General features: G+C 38.0%; 1 long non-coding RNA gene across 1 annotated transcript; it reads right to left on the reverse strand.

Annotated features, from left to right (window-relative positions):
* Positions 1 to 210: 210 nt before the first annotated feature.
* Positions 211 to 18,012, reverse strand: LOC138352001 (uncharacterized). Its single transcript, XR_011222683.1, has 3 exons — positions 17,831 to 18,012; positions 6,486 to 6,597; positions 211 to 425 (listed from the first exon to the last, which is right to left on the reverse strand). It is a non-coding gene; the product is annotated as an uncharacterized lncRNA (long non-coding RNA).
* Positions 18,013 to 20,669: the final 2,657 nt, after the last annotated feature.

Raw genomic sequence — 20,669 nt, forward strand, 5'->3', positions numbered from 1 at the left:
ATGAGAAAAGAGTCCTGCACTAGGACAAGAAGTTGATCTCCTTCTGCTTACAATGTTAGATTTACCCAATCTATTGTCTGGTGGTTAAAGTCGCCCATTATAAGAGTTTGGGCGGTTATAAGAGTTCATATTAGGAGTTTAAAATGAACACACTTTATTGGTAATACTTTAACAGGACAGATACCACTAAAAAAATTTAGTTTTTACCTTGCATTTTCATCTTCTTCAGAGCCAAACAAAATCTCAGTAAGTTGTTCAGTGTTGCAGGTACGGCACAGTGGTGGACAAGGCTCCCCGCAGAACCCAACACAAGGGTGACCGCATCCTAGCTTCTCAGGACAATTTTCCTGGCATGGGCTCACTGAACATTTCTCACCACAAAGATTCTTGCACTTCCGGTGTTTGCACTTCCTCACACACTTTTCCTGCACATGAAAATATTTTAATGTTTATGCTTTATTTACATAATTCAAAATGCTGTGAGAAAATATAGTTATTCACTAAATTATAGATGACGTACTTTTAAAAGATTTGTAACTGTTTCTAGAGTAATGCTTCTGTATTGTTCTAGACGAAGTTAAGAGATACTCATCAATTCTTACCAATATAATATGAAGAGCCAAAGCTTCCTTTTATTATAATAGACTTAAAGAAACCAAAGGAAATATGAACAGTACATGGAAAAACATGTCTAACATCCTAGGGTCTAAACAAAAATCACAAAACAAGCAGATAAAACTCTCCAAAGATGGTTACCCATTTACAACAGACTTAGATATTGCAACTGAATTCAATTAGCCTCTTTTCATCAATTAGTGCTAACCTTGCCAGAAAAATCCTAGAGACCCAAACACATGTTACTACATATCTGTCAGACATATCTATACTACATCCAAACTCTCAACTCCTTTTACTAGACAGCCCGACAGATATTATATCCATAATTCAATCACTTAAAACCAAAGCTTGGAACATTAATGAAATACCATCTATTACATATAAGAGGGCTGTCCCTGCTCTTGCACTACCCATAGCTCTGCTATTCATCAAATCTCTAAAGTGTTATACTTTTTACGTTGGATGCATTCAAACATTTTCTGTCAATTAAAGTATTGGAGAAACCGTATCGCCTACAATCCTGAGAAGTTAATTCAGTATATTTTCACCGAAATTCTTGAGTATCAGCTGTATTATATTGTGCACCCTGTACATATCATAAAACGCACTACCACTGTCTGCCAAGTGCTCACACTAAATCTTAACTCTAAGAAACTCTTCAAAGATGGTTGTAAGTCACTGTTGAGTAGTGGTAAGACGCTCGCCTGGCGTCTCGCGAGCGCTTTGTAGTGGGCTCGTATCTTAATTGTAGCCTCGGCCAACCCAACAGTAAAATGGGTACCTGGTTTTTAAACGATTTGGCGGGGTCGTATTCCAGGGAACATAGGATTAAGGACTTGCCCGAAACGCTACGCGTACTAGTGGCTGTATAAGAATGTAAGATCTCTTGTATATATAAATAAAAAAAACTTAAGCCCTGCCTAACCACTAACATGGACACTCGTGGCTCGACTGCCTACATCACAAATCTTGCAGTCATCATGAGAGTATTTGCACACACACTGCACCTCTCAAAATGATGCATGCAGATGAAAGAGTCTATGAGTGGGCCAAGTGTGAGTACAATAGGTACAAAGGTTGACCGGGTCGAGGCTACTGCGCTAGGCCTGATGAACCCTGTTCTGGACATGTATCTTCACTCACCACCTGCCTCCCCAACAACAATCCTCATAACCGACACCACCTGCTCCCCTGACAACTAACACTACTAACACCAGCAACCATCCGTAACAAATACTGACACCCCCTTGCATGCCTCCCATGACAACCACAAATACCACTTGTCTCTCCCAACAACAACTGACACCACTTGCCTTCCCTAGCAACTTACACACTACCTACCTTCACAACACCAGCCCTAACAACTAACACTACCTACTCCCCTGACAACTTCCACTAATAATACCACAAGCCATCACTGACAAGCACTGACACAACCTGCCTCCCATGACAAACACTGACACCACTTGTTTTCCCCCCTGACAACCACTGACATCACGTGTCTCCTCTGATAACCACTGACACCACTTGCCTTTCCCTGACAATAACTGACACCACTTTTCTCCCCTAACAACCACTGACACTACTTGCCTCCCATGACAACCACTGGCACCACCTGCTTCCCATGACAACCACTGACACAACTTACCTCCCATGACAACTACTGACACCACCTGATAACCACTGACACAACGTTTCTCCCCTGACAACCACTTGCCTTCCCTGACCACCACTGACCCCACCTGACAACCACTGACACTACTTGCCTCCCCTGACAACCATTGACACCACTTGCCTCCCCTGACAACCATTGACACCACTTGCCTCCCCTGACAACCATTGACACCACTTGCCTCCCCTGACAACCATTGACACCACTTGCCTCCCCTGACAACCACTGACACCACTTGCCTCCCCTGACAACCATTGACACCACTTGCCTCCCCTGACAACCATTGACACCACTTGCCACCAAGTGAGCAATATAGCAAGCAAGAGCAATCTATATAAATAAAAATGTAAATGTTCATTTGTTCAAAATCACTAATCTCCAAAAGATCTTCACCAATTGCTTTGAAATTTTCACACAACGTTCTATTTCTATTTGCCTCCGAGCGGGTTTTTATATACATACTATGTTGACATCACGTCTGTGACAGGAAAAAACATGCTTTTCTTGAAAAACTGTAAAACTTTAAAACCATATGAGAGAACATACAAAATTTAACGTCCACAATGACCAGTTTGAGAAAATGTTTGGTACTAAGTAAAAAAATAAATTTGTATATGAGCGTTATGTAATCAATATATTATTGTATAAACAGTTGTAATAAATATTAATTTAACTAAATTATATCATGTACATTGTATAACAAAGATATCAGTATCACTGCTCATTATAACCTATAGAAAATACCTTATACTATTTATATCAGAGAGTTAGTTTATAGTTCATTTAATATGCACCATATACTCATCTTGTGAGTGGTTGTGTAGGGCTCAGGAATTGAACCCCGCAAGTCGTTTAGCTAAGCAAGTTATAGTCTTGATGAGCTAGTTACAAAACAAAATGCACATTAAATTCTTAAACCTATACTATTTGCTGACGATACTACCTTCATCTATTCTGACCCAACCCCCCACACACTAAATAATATTGTCAACGATGAATTAAAAAAGGTCCACACATGGATGTCAACCAACAAACTCACACTAAACATGGAAGACTTACTACATTTTACTTGGTACTTAATCATCAAATCAAATTCAACTTCAGAGAGACAATGTTAACGTTAGCAATAAAAATTATGGAAAGTTCCTTGGCCTATACATAGAAAAGAGACTCAACTTCAACACCCACATACAACACAAAACTAAGAAAGTCTCTAAAACATTTGCTATACTCTCTAAAATCAGATATTATGTACATACCTCTGCTCTCCTCTCACTATACAACGCACTAATCTTTCCCTATCTTACTTATGGTATCTGTGCATGGGGTTCAATCACTGCAAACTACATCAAGTCCATCATCATCCAGCAAAAATCATAACAATAACAAACTCTGCTTTCAGACATCACTCAGCCCCTCCCCCCCTGTTTAAATCCCTAAACATGCTAAACCTAAACTCACTCTACACATTTTATTGTACCATCTACATTTACAAAACCTGGTTCTTAACTGCAAACCCTATTCTGAAACTCGCCCTAGACAGATGCAATAGGACCATAATCACAACACCAACAAATGCAATTCAGCTTCAGATAGACAATGTTAACATCAGCAATAAAAATCATGGAAAGTTCTTTGGCCTATACTTACACTAGAGACGGAACTTCAGCACCCACATGTAACACATAGCCCCAAAAAAAGTATAAAAAACGGTTGGTATACTTTCTAAAATCAGATATTATGTACCCAACTCTGCTCTCCTCTCATTATACTACACGTTAATATATCCCTATCTTACATACAGTATCTGTGCATGGGGTTCAACCACTGTAAATTATCTCAAGCTCATCGTCACTCAGCCCATCTATAGCAAAAATCTGCTATCAGAACTATAATAAACTCTGCCTTCAGACAACACACAGCCCCCTCGGCTTAAGTCTTTTAACATTCTAAACATATACTCCACACATTCTCATGTGCTATTTGCATGTACAAAGCCTTGTTCCTAAATGCTAATCTTGATCTGAAACCTTTCCTTCACAGGTGTAATAATAACGTATGAGCACAACACCAGAAATAAATATATCTCTGATATCCCCAGAGTCAAACTAAATCTGTGCAATCACTCCTTGCAAATGAAAGGACCCAGTCTTTTGAACTCTCTCCCTGGTGAATTACAAAACTGTCCAACCTATGCCCTGTTCAAAAGTTAAACCAAAAAGTACCTAATTTCATCGTCACAGTTTCATTGTGCTTCAAACTCACACTGTATCTTGTACTACCTACTTCCTTAATATTAGTACTTAGGACATAAATATCTTTACCAGTATAATCACCTCTGTCAATTTATATTGTAGTTATTTGTTGACATAAAACCTTGCTACAGCGTACCTTTTCATCTTACCTGATATGTTAGATTAAGGACCTGCCCGAGACGCTATGCGTGTTAGAGGCTTTGCAAGAATATACAAATACCAATCTTATGTAATCTCGCCAACTCATAGTACCTTCTTATAAATAAACTATGATTATTATTGATTAATTTCTTACTGTTGCTTTTCTAACATTTCTTCGGTAGCTGTGTTTAGTTAGTTTAAATTTATAACCGCTTGTTCTTGGAGTTCCAGGTTTCAGGATTTCTTTCCTATCGATCTTTTTCGATTCCAGTTACTAATTTTGACAGCATTAATCATTTCGCCTCTTTTCCTTCTAGTTTTGTCATATTTAATACCTCTAGTCTCTCTTCATAGCTATTGTCTTTGAGTTCCAAAGCCATTTAGTTCATGTCTTTGCAATTTTTCTAATTTATTGATGTGCGTAAGATATTACAACAATACAACCACGGCATATTCCAACTTTGGTTTTATATAGGTCATGAACAATTTGTTTACACCATCAATGTATTTAAATGAAATTTAGAAATAGGAAAGTGCTTTTAGCACATTGTTCATTAGGTGGTCCTTGGGTGACAGTTTTCTACTTAGAACCACTCCTAGATCTCTTTCTTTATCAGATTGTTTTAAAGCTTTTTCATATAATTTGTAGGTTGTGTGTAGTCGGTTTTGTCCTAGTCCATATTCCATAGCATGGCATTTATTAACATTAAATTCCATTTGGCAAGTGGTGCTTTATACATTTATTTTGTCCAGGTCTTCTTGAAGGGCATGAAAATCATCTTAAGATTTTAATTAGTATCTTAGCATCACCAGTAAACATGTTCATATAATTATGTATTCTTTCTGGTAGGGCCTTTATGCAGATAATGAACATTACCGGTGCTAGAACTGTGCCCTGTGGTATTCCAATTATGACATTTGTCTAGTCCGATACATTGCCTATAATTACTGACCTCATTTTTCTGTTGTTAAAATTGTTTCTGTTATTAAAGCATGCATTTCCGTGCCAGCAATGATGCCATATATCTAATGAACTAATTTATACAGTAGTACAGAGAAACAATGTCGAGTAATGACATTTGCATTTGCATCTGACTGGCCACATCTGCCTGACTGGCAACACACGGAGGGTAGGCCACCTTCTGCTGCAGCTAATGTGCTATTGACATGGTCAACATGTTTGGCCACACCTGATGATAAAGCACACATAACACTATCCTGACCAGGTTTGCAGGGTTGGTCAAGCCTGCAGGTGTAGCGGCTGTGTCACTATTCAGAAAAGATGTGGTGTGCTGGCCACATCTGCAGGTGCAGCGACTCTAATAGTAATGTGACCAGAAGCTGGATTCATCAAGCAGTTAAGAACCTGAACAGTTTTTCTCAGTTTCTGGCGGCTTTGTTTACATTTACTAAACAGTTTACGAGCAAGGAAACATCCCAGTCAAATGTTATTATTGTTATAAACAGCCACCCAAAGCTTCAGACCTCATAAACTCTTTAATGAGTGTACACAAAGCTGTCAAAGAGTAAGAAATAATGCTAAGGTCCGTAATGCTTGATGAATCCAGGTCCAGATCCTGACATGGCCAGCAGGGCTCTCCACACCTGTTGATACAGCGGCTGTAACACTAACCTGACATGGTCTACAGGGCTCTCCACACCTGCTTGTACAGCGGCTGTAACACTAACCTGACATGGTCTACAGGACTCTCCACACCTGGTGGTACAGCGGCAGTAACACTAACCTGACATGGTCTACAGGGCTCTCCACCCGCTGGTACAGCGGCTGTAACACTAACCTGACATGGTCTGCAGGGCTCTCCACACCTGCTGGTACAGCGGCTATGTACACAACGCAAAGTACATGGTCTCTGGCACGGGGGACACTCGCTGCTACAGTCAGCTTTGCATCTGTCAAAAATGTTTTATAAAACAGAATTAACAAAACGAAACTGTCATTAGCTATTTATCACATGATGGTGAAATACGTTTATTTAGTGACATTCATAAGGCTTTTGAGACCGTTATAACAATATCCTTCTGGTCAAATTGCATCACTACAGAGTGAAGGGTCTCTCACCATTATACATTCGATCTTACCATAGTGAGAGCCACCAGTATGTTTCTGTGAACAATAATGCTACTCCCACATTCCCGGTTAATATTAGCATTCCTCAGAGAAGTATAGTTAGCCCACCTATGTTCTTATATACATCAATTGCCTACCAAATTCCACACAATATCTTAAGCTAATACTATTTGCTAATGGCACAACTTCTACTTCTCAAATGCCTATCTCTTATTTTAACTGCCACAGTGAATACTAAACTCAAGAATGTATACATGTAGCTGACTACTAACACACTCATCCATTAACTTGAAAAACTCGTATAACAAATTATTTGGAATGAAGTTAACAATCAAACAAAACCAAGAATATATAACTCCTATTTTGAAAGCAGAGCAGAAGGGGGAATTCCTATGGATTTCATATTGACAACAAACTATTTCATTTGCAATATGTAAAATATAGTACAAAACGTACCTACAATTGTAGAAATATTTTCTATAATCATACACAATGTACCTCAGTGTTCCTTAACTACACATCTTTATTAACTCATGTATCTTTATCCCATTTACACTATCTATGGCTGGGGGATCCAAAACAATCCTGATCTAAATATCCCGAAACTTCCATCCTTTTTAAGGCTCTGAGTTTGGTGCAGTAGGTTTAATGCGTACCAGCTGTGCCGGTTGCTGTGAAGCATCTGTGCTGGCGAAAGTTCAAGCCTCCTGGTGGGTGTGTGTGTGTCTATAGTTGTTTAACTTCAGACTTGTGGTTTATACAAGTTAGTGCATAAAGCATAAACACCATGTTCTCCCATTTTAACAGAGCTTGATTAAAAACGTGAGTGACCTCTCACTTACTCTGGTGTTCTTGTGGGGTGGAGGTATCTGGGGCTTAAATACCCCAAATTTTTCACCTTTTTTAAGGCTCTGAATTTTGTGCAGTGGGTTTAGTGCATACCAGCTATGCTGGTTACTGTGAAGCATCTGTGCTGGCGAGGGTTCAAGTCTCCTGGTGGGTGTGTGTGTCTAAAGCTGTTTATATATATATATATATATATATATATATATATATATATATATATATATATATATATATATATATATATATATATATATATATATATATTTATTTTTTTTTTTTGCATGTTACTCCGTAAGCGACCATAATTCTGGAAAGGCAATTTCCATAATTTGGAAATTTTATTATGAGTCTCCCAAACAACTTATTACCTACGATTGATGAATATGTGTGTCTCTCTGACGCTGACTTTTATATATATATATATATATATATATATATATATATATATATATATATATATATATATATATATATATATATATATATATGCGAACAAGCCTGAATATATATATATATATATATATATATATATATATATATATATATATATATATATATATATATATATATATATATATATATATATATATATATATATATATATATATATATGCAAACAAGCCTGAATATATATATATATATATATATATATATATATATATATATATATATATATATGCGAACAAGCCTGAATATATATATATATATATATATATATATATATATATATATATATATATATGCGAACAAGCCTGAATATATATATATATATATATATATATATATATATATATATATATATATATGCGAACAAGCCTGAATATATATATATATATATATATATATATATATATATATATATATGTATATATATATATATATATATATATATATATATATATATATATATATATATATATATATATATATATATATATATATATATATGTCGTACCTAGTAGCCAGAACGCACTTATCGGCCTACTATGCAAGGCCCGTTTTGCCTAATAAGCCAAGTTTTCATGAATTATTTATTTTTCGACTACCTAACCTACCTAACCTAACCTAACCTAACTTTTTCAGCTACCTAACCTAACCTAACCTATAAAGATAGGTTAGGTTAGGTTAGGTAGGGTTGGTTAGGTTCGGTCATATATCTACGTTAATTATAACTCCAATAAAAGAAAATTGACCTCATACATAATGAAATGGGTAGCTTTATCATTTCATAAGAAAAAAATTAGAGAAAATATATTAATTCAGGAAAACTTGGCTTTTTAGGCAAATCTGGCCTTGAATAGTAGGCCGAGAAGTGCGTTCTGGCTACTAGGTACGACATATATATATATATATATATATATATATATATATATATATATATATATATATATATATATATATATATATATATATATATATATATATGTCGTACCTATTAGCCAGAACTCACTTCTCAGCATAATATGCAAAGCCCGATTTGCCTAATAAGCCAAATTTTACTGAAATAATATATTTTCTCTAATTTTTTTCTTATGAAATGATAAAGCTACCCATTTCATTATGTATGAGGTCCATTTTTTTTCATTGGAGTTAAAATTAACGTAGATATATGACCGAACCTAACCAACCCTACCTAACCTAACCTAACCTATCTTTATAGGTTAGGTTAGGTTAGGTAGCCGAAAAAGTTAAGTTAGGTTAGGTAGGTTAGGTAGTCGAAAAAACATTAATTCATGAAAACTTGGCTTATTAGGCAAATCGGGCCTTGCATAGTAGGCTGAGAAGTGCGTTCTGGCTACTAGGTACGACATATATATATATATATATATATATATATATATATATATATATATATATATATATATATATATATATATATATATATATATATATGTTTCATTGAATATGACCGCATATTCTGTATTTATTATTTTCTGGTTTAGGGCTTCTATCCCTCTAACTATTTTCTTAGCATCAGGGCTTAATTGGAATAGGAGTTCTCCAAAACTCATTTTCGTACTTTTAAGGTGAAGAAAAGAAGTGATTTACTATAGAGTGTAATACACTTATTTGTATAATTTGCACGACGTTTCGAACCTCCATGGTTCATTCTCAAGTGAACAATCTTACAATACTAGTTGATTTTATACCCGCATTAGGTCAGGTGATAATACAATGAAGGTGAAAAACATGGGGGGATACATAAGGGATAAACATAGGGGCTGCAGAAGGCTTATTGGCCCATACGAGGCATCTCCTATCTAAACACAAAGATTAATCCAGTGTAATTGGCCTGTTATGTTGGACATTGTCTTCTGTGTTGGCATCGATATGTTCTTGTCTTGTCCTTACTCTCATGGTGGGTAGAGTAAATAGTTCCGTGATTTGGGTGTTCATGGTAGGTCGCTCTATTCTTATGTGAATTGCCTCAAGAATTTGTAATCTTCTTGAATCTTGGGTTTTATCTATTATGCAAGTATTCTTGTTCAACATTTCTCTTGTTAGAGTAATGTCATGGGCTTGTCTCATGTGATTCCTAGGGGCACCAGATTGAAGATGGCATGTCAAACGCCTCGTCAGCTTGGTCGACGTCATACCTATGTACTTACATTGAAGGTTACATCCTTCGTGGGGGCAAGTGTACATGTATACAACGCTTGACTGCTGTAGAGGGTTCTCCGTCGGCTTCGGGCTGTTTTTGATAAGGAGTTCGGAAGTCTTCTTGGTTTTGTAGAATATTATCAGGTTTATGTTTTGGTTAGGAGTAGTGCTTTTTACTCCTTTACGGATTATTTCTTTCATTATTCTTTCCTCTTTTATATGTTCACTGTGCATGGTTGATTTGTAATATAATTTTATTGGGGGTGTTGTGGTTTCTGTTCTAGGTTCTGAATTATACCAACGGTCCAAGTGTCTTCTTATAGCAGCGTTTATTTCCGCGTTGCTATATCCGTTGTTCACCAATACCTGAGTTACTCTTTCAAACTCTCTACTCACGTTGCTCCATTCAGAGCAGTGGGTAAGCGCTCGACGAATATAAGCATTGAGAACACTGGCTTTGTATCTTTGGGGGCACTCACTTCTACCGTTCAGGCATAATCCTATGTTGGTGGGCTTGGTATATACGTTGGTGCTTAAAGAGGTTCCTGTTTTTGTTATTAGTACATCCAAGAATGGCAGACTGTTATTTTCACTATTTTCATGTGTAAATCGGAGTACTGACTCTCTCTCTAGGTGTCTTTTTAGGTCAATTAGTTCATCTGAATCTTTTACTATTACGAATATGTCATCTACATAACGGCAGTATACAGTTGGTTTTTGTCTGCTACTGAAGACCCTATCTTCGATGGTTCCCATATAAAAATTAGCAAATAAAACTCCTAAGGGGGAGCCCATTGCTACTCCGTCTATCTGTAAATACATGTCTCCTTGTGGACTGATGAAAGGGGCTTCCTTTGTACATGCTTCGAGAAGACTTTTCAAGTGTGGCTCAGGTATGTCTAATTTGGGGGTGCTCTCGTCTCTGTATACTCTGTCCAGTATCATTCCTATGGTTGTGTCGACTGGGACGTTGGTAAAAAGGGATTCAACGTCCAGGGAAGCGATGAAAAAAAAAAAAAAAAAAAAAAAAAAAAAAAAAAAAAAAAAAAAAAAAAAAAAAAAAAAAAAAAAAAAAAACTCAATGAACTCCTAACTCCATACACTCCAAGTAAGTTTAGTCTACAATCATCAGCAGATTTCCTAGAATTGATCAAATCTACCCAGCCCGATGGAATCATCGCTTCCCTGGACGTTGAATCCCTTTTTACCAACGTCCCAGTCGACACAACCATAGGAATGATACTATTTTACAGGAACTTCTTTTCCACAGCTCATAAAACGGAGGAAAGGGTCCTGAAAGATATTGTTAATAGAAACGTTATCCCTACAGACAAAAATCAGAGGATACAACTGACGATTTACTATAAAACCAGAAAAACGGCCAGCCTACTCATGAGAAACTCTCCAGACACAAAACATAGGAAATCTATAGGAAATAGATTTCCTAGAATTGATCAAATCTACCCAGCCCGATGGAATTATCGCTTCCCTGGACGTTGAATCCCTTTTTACCAACGTCCCAGTCGACACAACCATAGGAATGATACTGGACAGAGTATACAGAGACGAGAGCACCCCCAAATTAGACATACCTGAGCCACACTTGAAAAGTCTTCTCGAAGCATGTACAAAGGAAGCCCCTTTCATCAGTCCACAAGGAGACATGTATTTACAAATAGACGGAGTAGCAATGGGCTCCCCCTTAGGAGTTTTATTTGCTAATTTTTATATGGGAACCATCGAAGATAGGGTCTTCAGTAGCAGACAAAAACCAACTGTATACTGCCGTTATGTAGATGACATATTCGTAATAGTAAAAGACTCAGATGAACTAATTGACCTAAAAAGACACCTAGAGAGAGAGTCAGTACTCCGATTTACACATGAAAATAGTGAAAATAACAGTCTGCCATTCTTGGATGTACTAATAACAAAAACAGGAACCTCTTTAAGCACCAACGTATATACCAAGCCCACCAACATAGGATTATGCCTGAACGGTAGAAGTGAGTGCCCCCAAAGATACAAAGCCAGTGTTCTCAATGCTTATATTCGTCGAGCGCTTACCCACTGCTCTGAATGGAGCAACGTGAGTAGAGAGTTTGAAAGAGTAACTCAGGTATTGGTGAACAACGGATATAGCAACGCGGAAATAAACGCTGCTATAAGAAGACACTTGGACCGTTGGTATAATTCAGAACCTAGAATAGAAACCACAACACCCCCAATAAAATTATATTACAAATCAACCATGCACAGTGAACATATAAAAGAGGAAAGAATAATGAAAGAAATAATCCGTAAAGGAGTAAAAAGCACTACTCCTAACCAAAACATAAACCTGATAATATTCTACAAAACCAAGAAGACTTCCGAACTCCTTATCAAAATCAGCCCGAAGCCGACGGAGAACCCTCTACAGCAGTCAAGCGTTGTATACATGTACACTTGCCCCCACGAAGGATGTAACCTTCAATGTAAGTACATAGGTATGACGTCGACCAAGCTGACGAGGCGTTTGACATGCCATCTTCAATCTGGTGCCCCTAGGAATCACATGAGACAAGCCCATGACATTACTCTAACAAGAGAAATGTTGAACAAGAATACTTGCATAATAGACAAAACCCAAGATTCAAGAAGATTACAAATTCTTGAGGCAATTCTCATAAGAATAGAGCGACCTACCATGAACACCCAAATCACGGAACTATTTACTCTACCCACCATGAGAGTAAGGACAAGACAAGAACATATCGATGCCAACACAGAAGACAATGTCCAACATAACAGGCCAATTACACTGGATTAATCTTTGTGTTTAGATAGGAGATGCCTCGTATGGGCCAATAAGCCTTCTGCAGCCCCTATGTTTATCCCTTATGTATCCCCCCATGTTTTTCACCTTCATTGTATTATCACCTGACCTAATGCGGGTATAAAATCAACTAGTATTGTAAGATCTGTTCACTTGAGAATGAACCATGGAGGTTCGAAACGTCGTGCAAATTATACAAATAAGTGTAATACACTCTATAGTAAATCACTTCTTTTCTTCACCTTAAAAGTACGAAAATGAGTTTTGGAGAACTAAGAAAATAGTTAGAGGGATAGAAGCCCTAAACCAGAAATATATATATATATATATATATATATATATATATATATATATATATATATATATATATATATATATATATATATATATATATATATATATATATACCCGCACAATATATATATATATATATATATATATATTGGTGTATACTGGCAGCAGGTTTTCTTTCAAACATGTTTCATTGAATATGACCGCATATTCTGTATTTATTATTTTCTGGTTTAGGGCTTCTATCCCTCTAACTATTTTCTTAGCAACAGGGCTTAGTTGAAATAGGAGTTCTCCAAAACTCATTTTCGTACTTTTAAGGTGAAGAAAAGAAGTGATTTACTATAGAATGTATTACACTTGCTTATACAATTTGCACAACGTTTCGAACCTCCATGGTTCATTCTCAAGTGAAGAGATCTTACAATGCTGCTTGATTTTATACCCGCACTGGGTCAGGTGATAAGACAATAAAGGTGAAAACATGGGGGGATACATAAGGGATAAATGTGGCGTGAAACATAAGAACATAAGAATAGAGGTAACTGCAGAAGGCTTATTGGCCCATACGAGGCATCTCCTATCTACATACAAAGATTAATCCAGTGTAATTGGCCTGTTATGTTGGACATTGTCTTCTGTGTTAGCATCGTTATGTTCTGGTCTTGTCCTTACTCTCATGGTGGGTAGAGTAAGTTGTTCCGTGATTTGGTTGTTCATGGTAGGTTGTTCTATTCTTATGTGAATTGCTTCAATAATTTATAATCTTCTTGCATCTTGGGTTTTGTCTATTATGCAGGTATTCTTGTTCAACATTTCTCTTGTTAGAGTGATGTCATGGGCTTGTCTCATGTGATTCCTAGGGGCACCGGATTGAAGATGGCATGTCAAACGCCTCGTTAGCTTGGTCGACGTCATACCTATGTACTTAGATTGAAGGTTACATCCTTCGTGGGGGCAAGTGTACATGTATACAACGCTTGACTGCTGTAGAGGGTTCTCCGTCGGCTTCGGGCTGTTTTTGATAAGGAGTTCGGAAGTCTTCTTGGTTTTGTAGAATATTATCAGGTTTATGTTTTGGTTGGGAGTAGTGCTTTTTACTCCTTTACGGATTATTTCTTTCATTATTCTTTCCTCTTTTATATGTTCACTGTGCATGGTTGATTTGTAATATAATTTTATTGGAGGTGTTGTGGTTTCTGTTCTAGGTTCTGGATTATACCAACGATCCAAGTGTCTTCTTAGAGCAGCGTTTATTTCCGCGTTGCTATATCCGTTGTTCACCAATACCTGAGTTACTCTTTCAAATTCTCTACTCACGTTGCTCCATTCAGAACAGTGGGTAAGCGCTCGACGAATATAAGCATTGAGAACACTGGCTTTGTATCTTTGGGGGCACTCACTTCTACCGTTCAGGCATAATCCTATGTTGGTTGGCTTGGTATATACGTTGGTGCTTAAAGAGGTTCCTGTTTTTGTTATTAGTACATCCAAGAATGGCAGACTGTTATTTTCACTATTTTCATGTGTAAATCGGAGTACTGACTCTCTCTCTCTCTCTAGATGTCATTTTAGGTCAATTAGTTTATCTGAGACTTTTACTATTACGAATATGTCATCTACATAACTGCAATATACAGTTGGTTTTTGTCTGCTGGTGAAGACCCTGTCTTCGATGGTTCCCATATAAAAATTAGCAAATAAAACTCCTAAGGGGGAGCCCATTGCTACTCCGTCTATTTGTAAATACATGTCTCCTTGTGGACTGATGAAAGGGGCTTCTTTTGTACATGCTTCGAGAAGACTCTTCAAGTGTGGCTCAGGTATGTCTAATTTGGGGGTGCTCTCGTCTCTGTATGCTCTGTCCAGTATCATTCCTATGGTTGTGTCGACTGGGACGTTGGTAAATAGGGATTCAACGTCCAGGGAAGCAATGATTCCATCGGGCTGAGTAGATTTGATCAATTCTAGGAAATCTGCTGATGATTGTAGACTAAGTTTACTTGGAGTGTATGGAGTTAGGAGTTCATTGAGTTTTTTTGCCAGGTGATAAGTTGGAGTTGGTATTTGGTTGATTATAGGGCGTAGTGGGTTACGTTATGGATGTCGAGGGCACTTGGTGTCAATTGCCGGCTGGAAAGATTGCAAATCAAATGCAATATCTTTCATAGACAACTGGGAATACTTCTATGGAAGAAATGAAATGTATGCTCGTGATGGGTTGCATCTATCGAGGGCTGGGGTTGTTGCTGTTGCGAACTCGTTGGAACCAGTGGTTAGAGGTGTTTGTTTGGGTTTAAACTGTTAGTAGATAGTGGTATGGGAATTGATTTGGAGGAAGGAGGTAATAAAAGTATGTGTTCGTGGGAGAAAAGAATTGGCAAAATGACCAGGGAAAGAAAAGTAACAATTCACTTAGGATATATTACACATACAGTAGAAGTCTAAGAAATAAAATTAATGAATTAAATGCTCCTGTCAGCACAGAAAAAATAGATATTATTGCACTTACCGAAACGTGGATGAATGTAGAAAATAGAGAACTATTAGCTGAATATCAGATAAATGGATTTAAACTATTTCACACAGATAGATATATTAGACGAGGAGGGGGAGTAGCCATATATGTTAGGGACAATTTGAAATGTAGTCTCAAAGAGGGAATCAAAACTGAGCCACACACAGAAATTATTTGGATAGAATTAAACGAAAAAGCAAATAATATTATAAAAGGAGTTATATATAGGCCACCAAATTTAGACAGAATGGAAGCAAAGCATCTATGGGATGAAATATCTAGAGCATCTAGATCTAACAGTATTTATGTCATGGGTGACTTAACAACCATATTTAATAAATCAATAGAGTCAGGCAGAGTGCCAGAGTTTTGGAAAGTTGCTAATGTGATACCAGTTTTTAAGAAAGGAGATAGATCACTTGCGTCTAACTATCGACCAATTAGCCTAACGTCTATTGTGGGAAAGTTACTCGAATCTATAATAGCAAATAAAATTCGTCTTCATCTTGAAAAACATAAATTAATAATTGAGTCGCAACATGGTTTTATAAATGGCCGTTCATGTTTAACAAATTTGTTATCTTTTTATTCTAGCATAGTTGAGGCAGTTGATAGTGGTAAGGATTGTGATGTTGTGTACCTTGACTTTAGCAAAGCTTTTGATACAGTGCCACATGAAAGACTGATTAAAAAGATAGAGGCTCATGGTATTGGCACTCTACCTAACTCTATTGATTTATTAAATATAGTAGACAGTGGCTCGGAAAGCTCCTCTTTGCATTCTTTAAGCACCCTGGCAAACACTTCATCCGGCCCTTGGGATTTGTTTGGTTTTAGTTTTACTATTTGTTTAATTACATCCTCCCTGGTCACTGCTAAACTAGTCAACCTGTCCCCGTCCCCACCCACATATATTTGTTCGGTTGAAGGCATATTGTTAAGTTCCTATTTAGTAAATACAGATATAAAATATTTATTAAAAATGCTACTCATGTCCTCGTCATTATCCGTTATTTGATCTGTCTCAGTTTTTAATGGACCTATCCTTTCCCTAATCTTAGTTCGATATAACTGAAAAAAACTTTAGGATTTGTCTTCGCTTGCTTTGCTATGCGAACTTCATAGTTTCTTTTTGCTTTCCTTATCTCTTTTTTAATATTTCTAACCAGTTGTACGAATTCCTGTTCTAAACTAACTTCCCCATTCTTAATCCTTTTGTACCACGCTCTCTTTTTACCTATAAGGTTCTTCAGATCCTTTGTTATCCCCTTTGGATCATTAGTATTCGATCTATTCAATTTATATGGTATACTAGGTTCCTGGGCTTTGCTTAGAATATTTTTAAATAGGTTATATTTTGAATCCACATCGAAATCCCCATTTCCGTCACCTCTCGCTGGGTTCACGTCTAGCCCACACCCCATCCCCAAGATATTCCATTCTATTTGACCCAAACAATTTCTTTGACTATTGAAATCAGCTTTTCGAAAATCAGGCACTTTAACAGAATTTTCTGTTAAACACACCTACACATGTCCACACCTGAGTGATTGTCACACAGCACACAATACTTAAACAAGTCCACACCGGAGTGATTGTCACACTGCAACACAATACTTACACAAGTCCACACCTGAGTGATTGTCACACAGCACACAATACTTACACAAGTCCACACCTGAGTGATTGTCACACAGCACACAATACTTACACAAGTCCACACCTGAGTGATTGTCACACAGCACACAATACTTACACATGTCCACACCTGAGTGATTGTCACACTGCACACAATACTTACACAAGTCCACACCTGAGTGATTGTCACACAGCACACAATACTTACACAAGTCCACACCTGAGTGATTGTCACACAGCACACAATACTTACACATGTCCACACCGGAGTGATTGTCACACTGCACACAATACTTACACAAGTCCACACCTGAGTGATTGTCACACAGCACACAATACTTACACATGTCCACACACGAGAGGCTTGCCACACTTCTCACCACAAACAACGTGTTGACGTCCATGTAAACAGTCACCACACTGCCCTTTGCAGACATGCCCACAGTCCAGGACGGTGCCACATGGCTCAGTGCAGTATGGCCACGCTGCCTCTTGATTTTTTGTACCTGAAACTATTGGACAGTTGTCATACATTATAATACAAATGTTTTTTTGGAAATTATAAAAAATTGTTTAAAGTCTTTGATCAAATGAACTGAGTTTGGGTAATATATTTAGTGTCTATGTTGGAAGATTTTTTATATCTGTATCTATAATACAGCATGTTTGTGTTTTCATTAATCTGGCAAATAGTACAGGCTAAACATTTGGGACAATCCACACTCAGCTTTGCCAAGCGAATGGACTGGGGTATGGACTGGACATAGGCTGGTTGTGTTCCCCCACAATTCAGAGGGGGAACAGTGTGTCATGGCGACATACTGACCTCCAGTGCGATGTTTGGCACTGACTGCCGCCTACACCTGGCTAACTATTTTGAAAACAAACAAATAAAAACAATGACCTTTTTCTTACAATAATATACAACATTATTCACTGATGAATAATGAGGAAAATGATCATAAATTTGTTGCTATATATACTTTGGCTGTAGCACAATAATACACCTAAGTTCAATACATCCATCTCTCCTCCTACCGAAGACCTACACACCAATATTTAATTAATTATGAAGACATTGATGCTTTTATTGCACTGTTAAAGGGATGAGGGAGAAGAACGAGAAGATGGGAAGAATAGGGAAAAGGTAGTTTCATTTCGAGTGAACTGGGTGGCCACTCAGTGATTGAGGAATCGTCTTCCATCGGCACTGAAGACTGAGGGGGAGGGGATGTCAGCTGATTACTCTGGCATAGTCCTTCGCTCTGGTACTAGCTCTGTACCAAGCTATACCGGTTAAAATCGAAGTTCAAAGGGGACCAGACCCCTACTCTGTCTCAGATTCTTGACCTAACATCTACCAACACTGATGTTGCACCCATTGATGTCATCGACTATGGCGCAGGATTCCAACTCAATTCAGCAACGATGAAGCTCTGCATAGCCTGTTCAGCTCTACCATTCTGGAGGAAGCAAACCTTATCCTCATTCTCCTACAACATTATCTTGCTGCCAGGACGGTGTTCGTGAGGAGGGTGAGCTCCCTTATATCTGAGAAGCCTGTACCAGATGTTATCATCAGCATCACTGAGCAAAGCTTATCACTGACGGCTGTCACTGCTAAATTCATCTCTGCAAATTGACAATCATCTTTCTGCCATGATAATCACCTTTAAAACTCCGGAGGAGGCTGCATTCGCGACGGAAAATGGCTTCAGGTGCTTTGGCATCACGAGTACTCAACATCAAGTCACCAAGGAAGGCTACTTTCCACTGCAGCAGTGCTACAAATGTTATCGGTACGACCACTTTATCAAGAAGTGCACTCTTCAGAATGCAAAATGTGTCAATTAGATCATCTCCACTACTTACTCTGCACGGCGACCACGCTGCTGTCTCCACTGAATGTTCTGCCCGTCAAGCAGAAATCAAGAAAATGTCTGATGCCAGGCAGGCCACTACTACTCAACGCCCACCATCAACCTACAACGTCCAAGCTGCCATTTTTCCCAGGAGGAGAAGAGACCGCACAACAACCCAGCCAATGGAGGCCCGGCTCACAGTTCGCCAGCCACTCACCGACCCAACCGTCGCCACCTCCTCACCCAGGCCAATCACTGACCCAGCCTTCACCACCTCAGATGCCAACACCTAACTGTCAACAACACAGTGTTGACATTGTTTTTGTTTTATATTTTCGTTGCACCATACTCGCCACAGCGAATATATTTTTTCCTCCTTTTTTCTTGCGTCATCAGGTTCAGTTTCTTCAATCACTCTTCATATCAAATCCCTGGCAACTCTGGGACGAGCCTCGTCACAAATTTCTGAGCCTTTTTTTCAGTTTCCTAATGTGTGATGGGGCTGTGACAAATCCCATGTATGCAGTGTAAAGTGCTTTGAATGCCTCCTTACTTAGGTTTCTGAATGATATAACTTTTGCTAGCGCAGAGTACGCTGCTGTCGTTATTCGATTTATATGTGCCTCAAAAGTTAGATTTGGTGTTATGTCCACTCCCAGGTCCCTTTCTCGAACCGTCAGAGGTAGGTAGTTTCTCTTCATTGTGTACTGACCTTTTTCGCCTACTGTCACCTAGTCCAATTTCCATAACTTTACATTTCTCGTGTTGAACTCCAGTAGCCATTTCTCTGACCATCTCTGAAGCTTGTTCAAGTCCTCTTGGAGGATCCTACAATACTCATTTGTCACAGCTCGTCTCATAAATTTTGCGTCATCTGCGAACATCGACATATTGAATTTGACTCCTATAGACATGTCGTTCACATATATTAGAAATAGAACTGGTCCCAGCACCGATCCTTGAGGTAATCTACTCGTTACGATTCCCCAGTCCGACTTCTAGCCCTTTTACCGTTATTCTCTGGCTCCTTCCTGTTAGGTAGTTAATTATCCAAGCTAGGTCTTTTTCGCTTACACCCGCCTGCCTCTTGGGTTTGAACAGCAATCTCCTGTGCGGTACGGTATAAAAGGCTTGTTGGCAGTCCAGAAATATGCAGTCTGCCCATACTTCCCTGTCCTGCCTTATCCTTGTTACTTTATCATAGAATTCCAGAAGATTTGTTAGGCATGATTTCACTTCTCTAAACCCATGTTGATGTTTGTTTATCTACTTAATTTTCTCTGAGTGTGTTACCAGTCTAAACCTGATTATTCTTTCAAG

This window comes from Procambarus clarkii, chromosome 52 (assembly GCF_040958095.1).
Source record: "Procambarus clarkii isolate CNS0578487 chromosome 52, FALCON_Pclarkii_2.0, whole genome shotgun sequence".
Classification (NCBI taxonomy): Eukaryota; Metazoa; Arthropoda; class Malacostraca; order Decapoda; family Cambaridae; genus Procambarus; species Procambarus clarkii.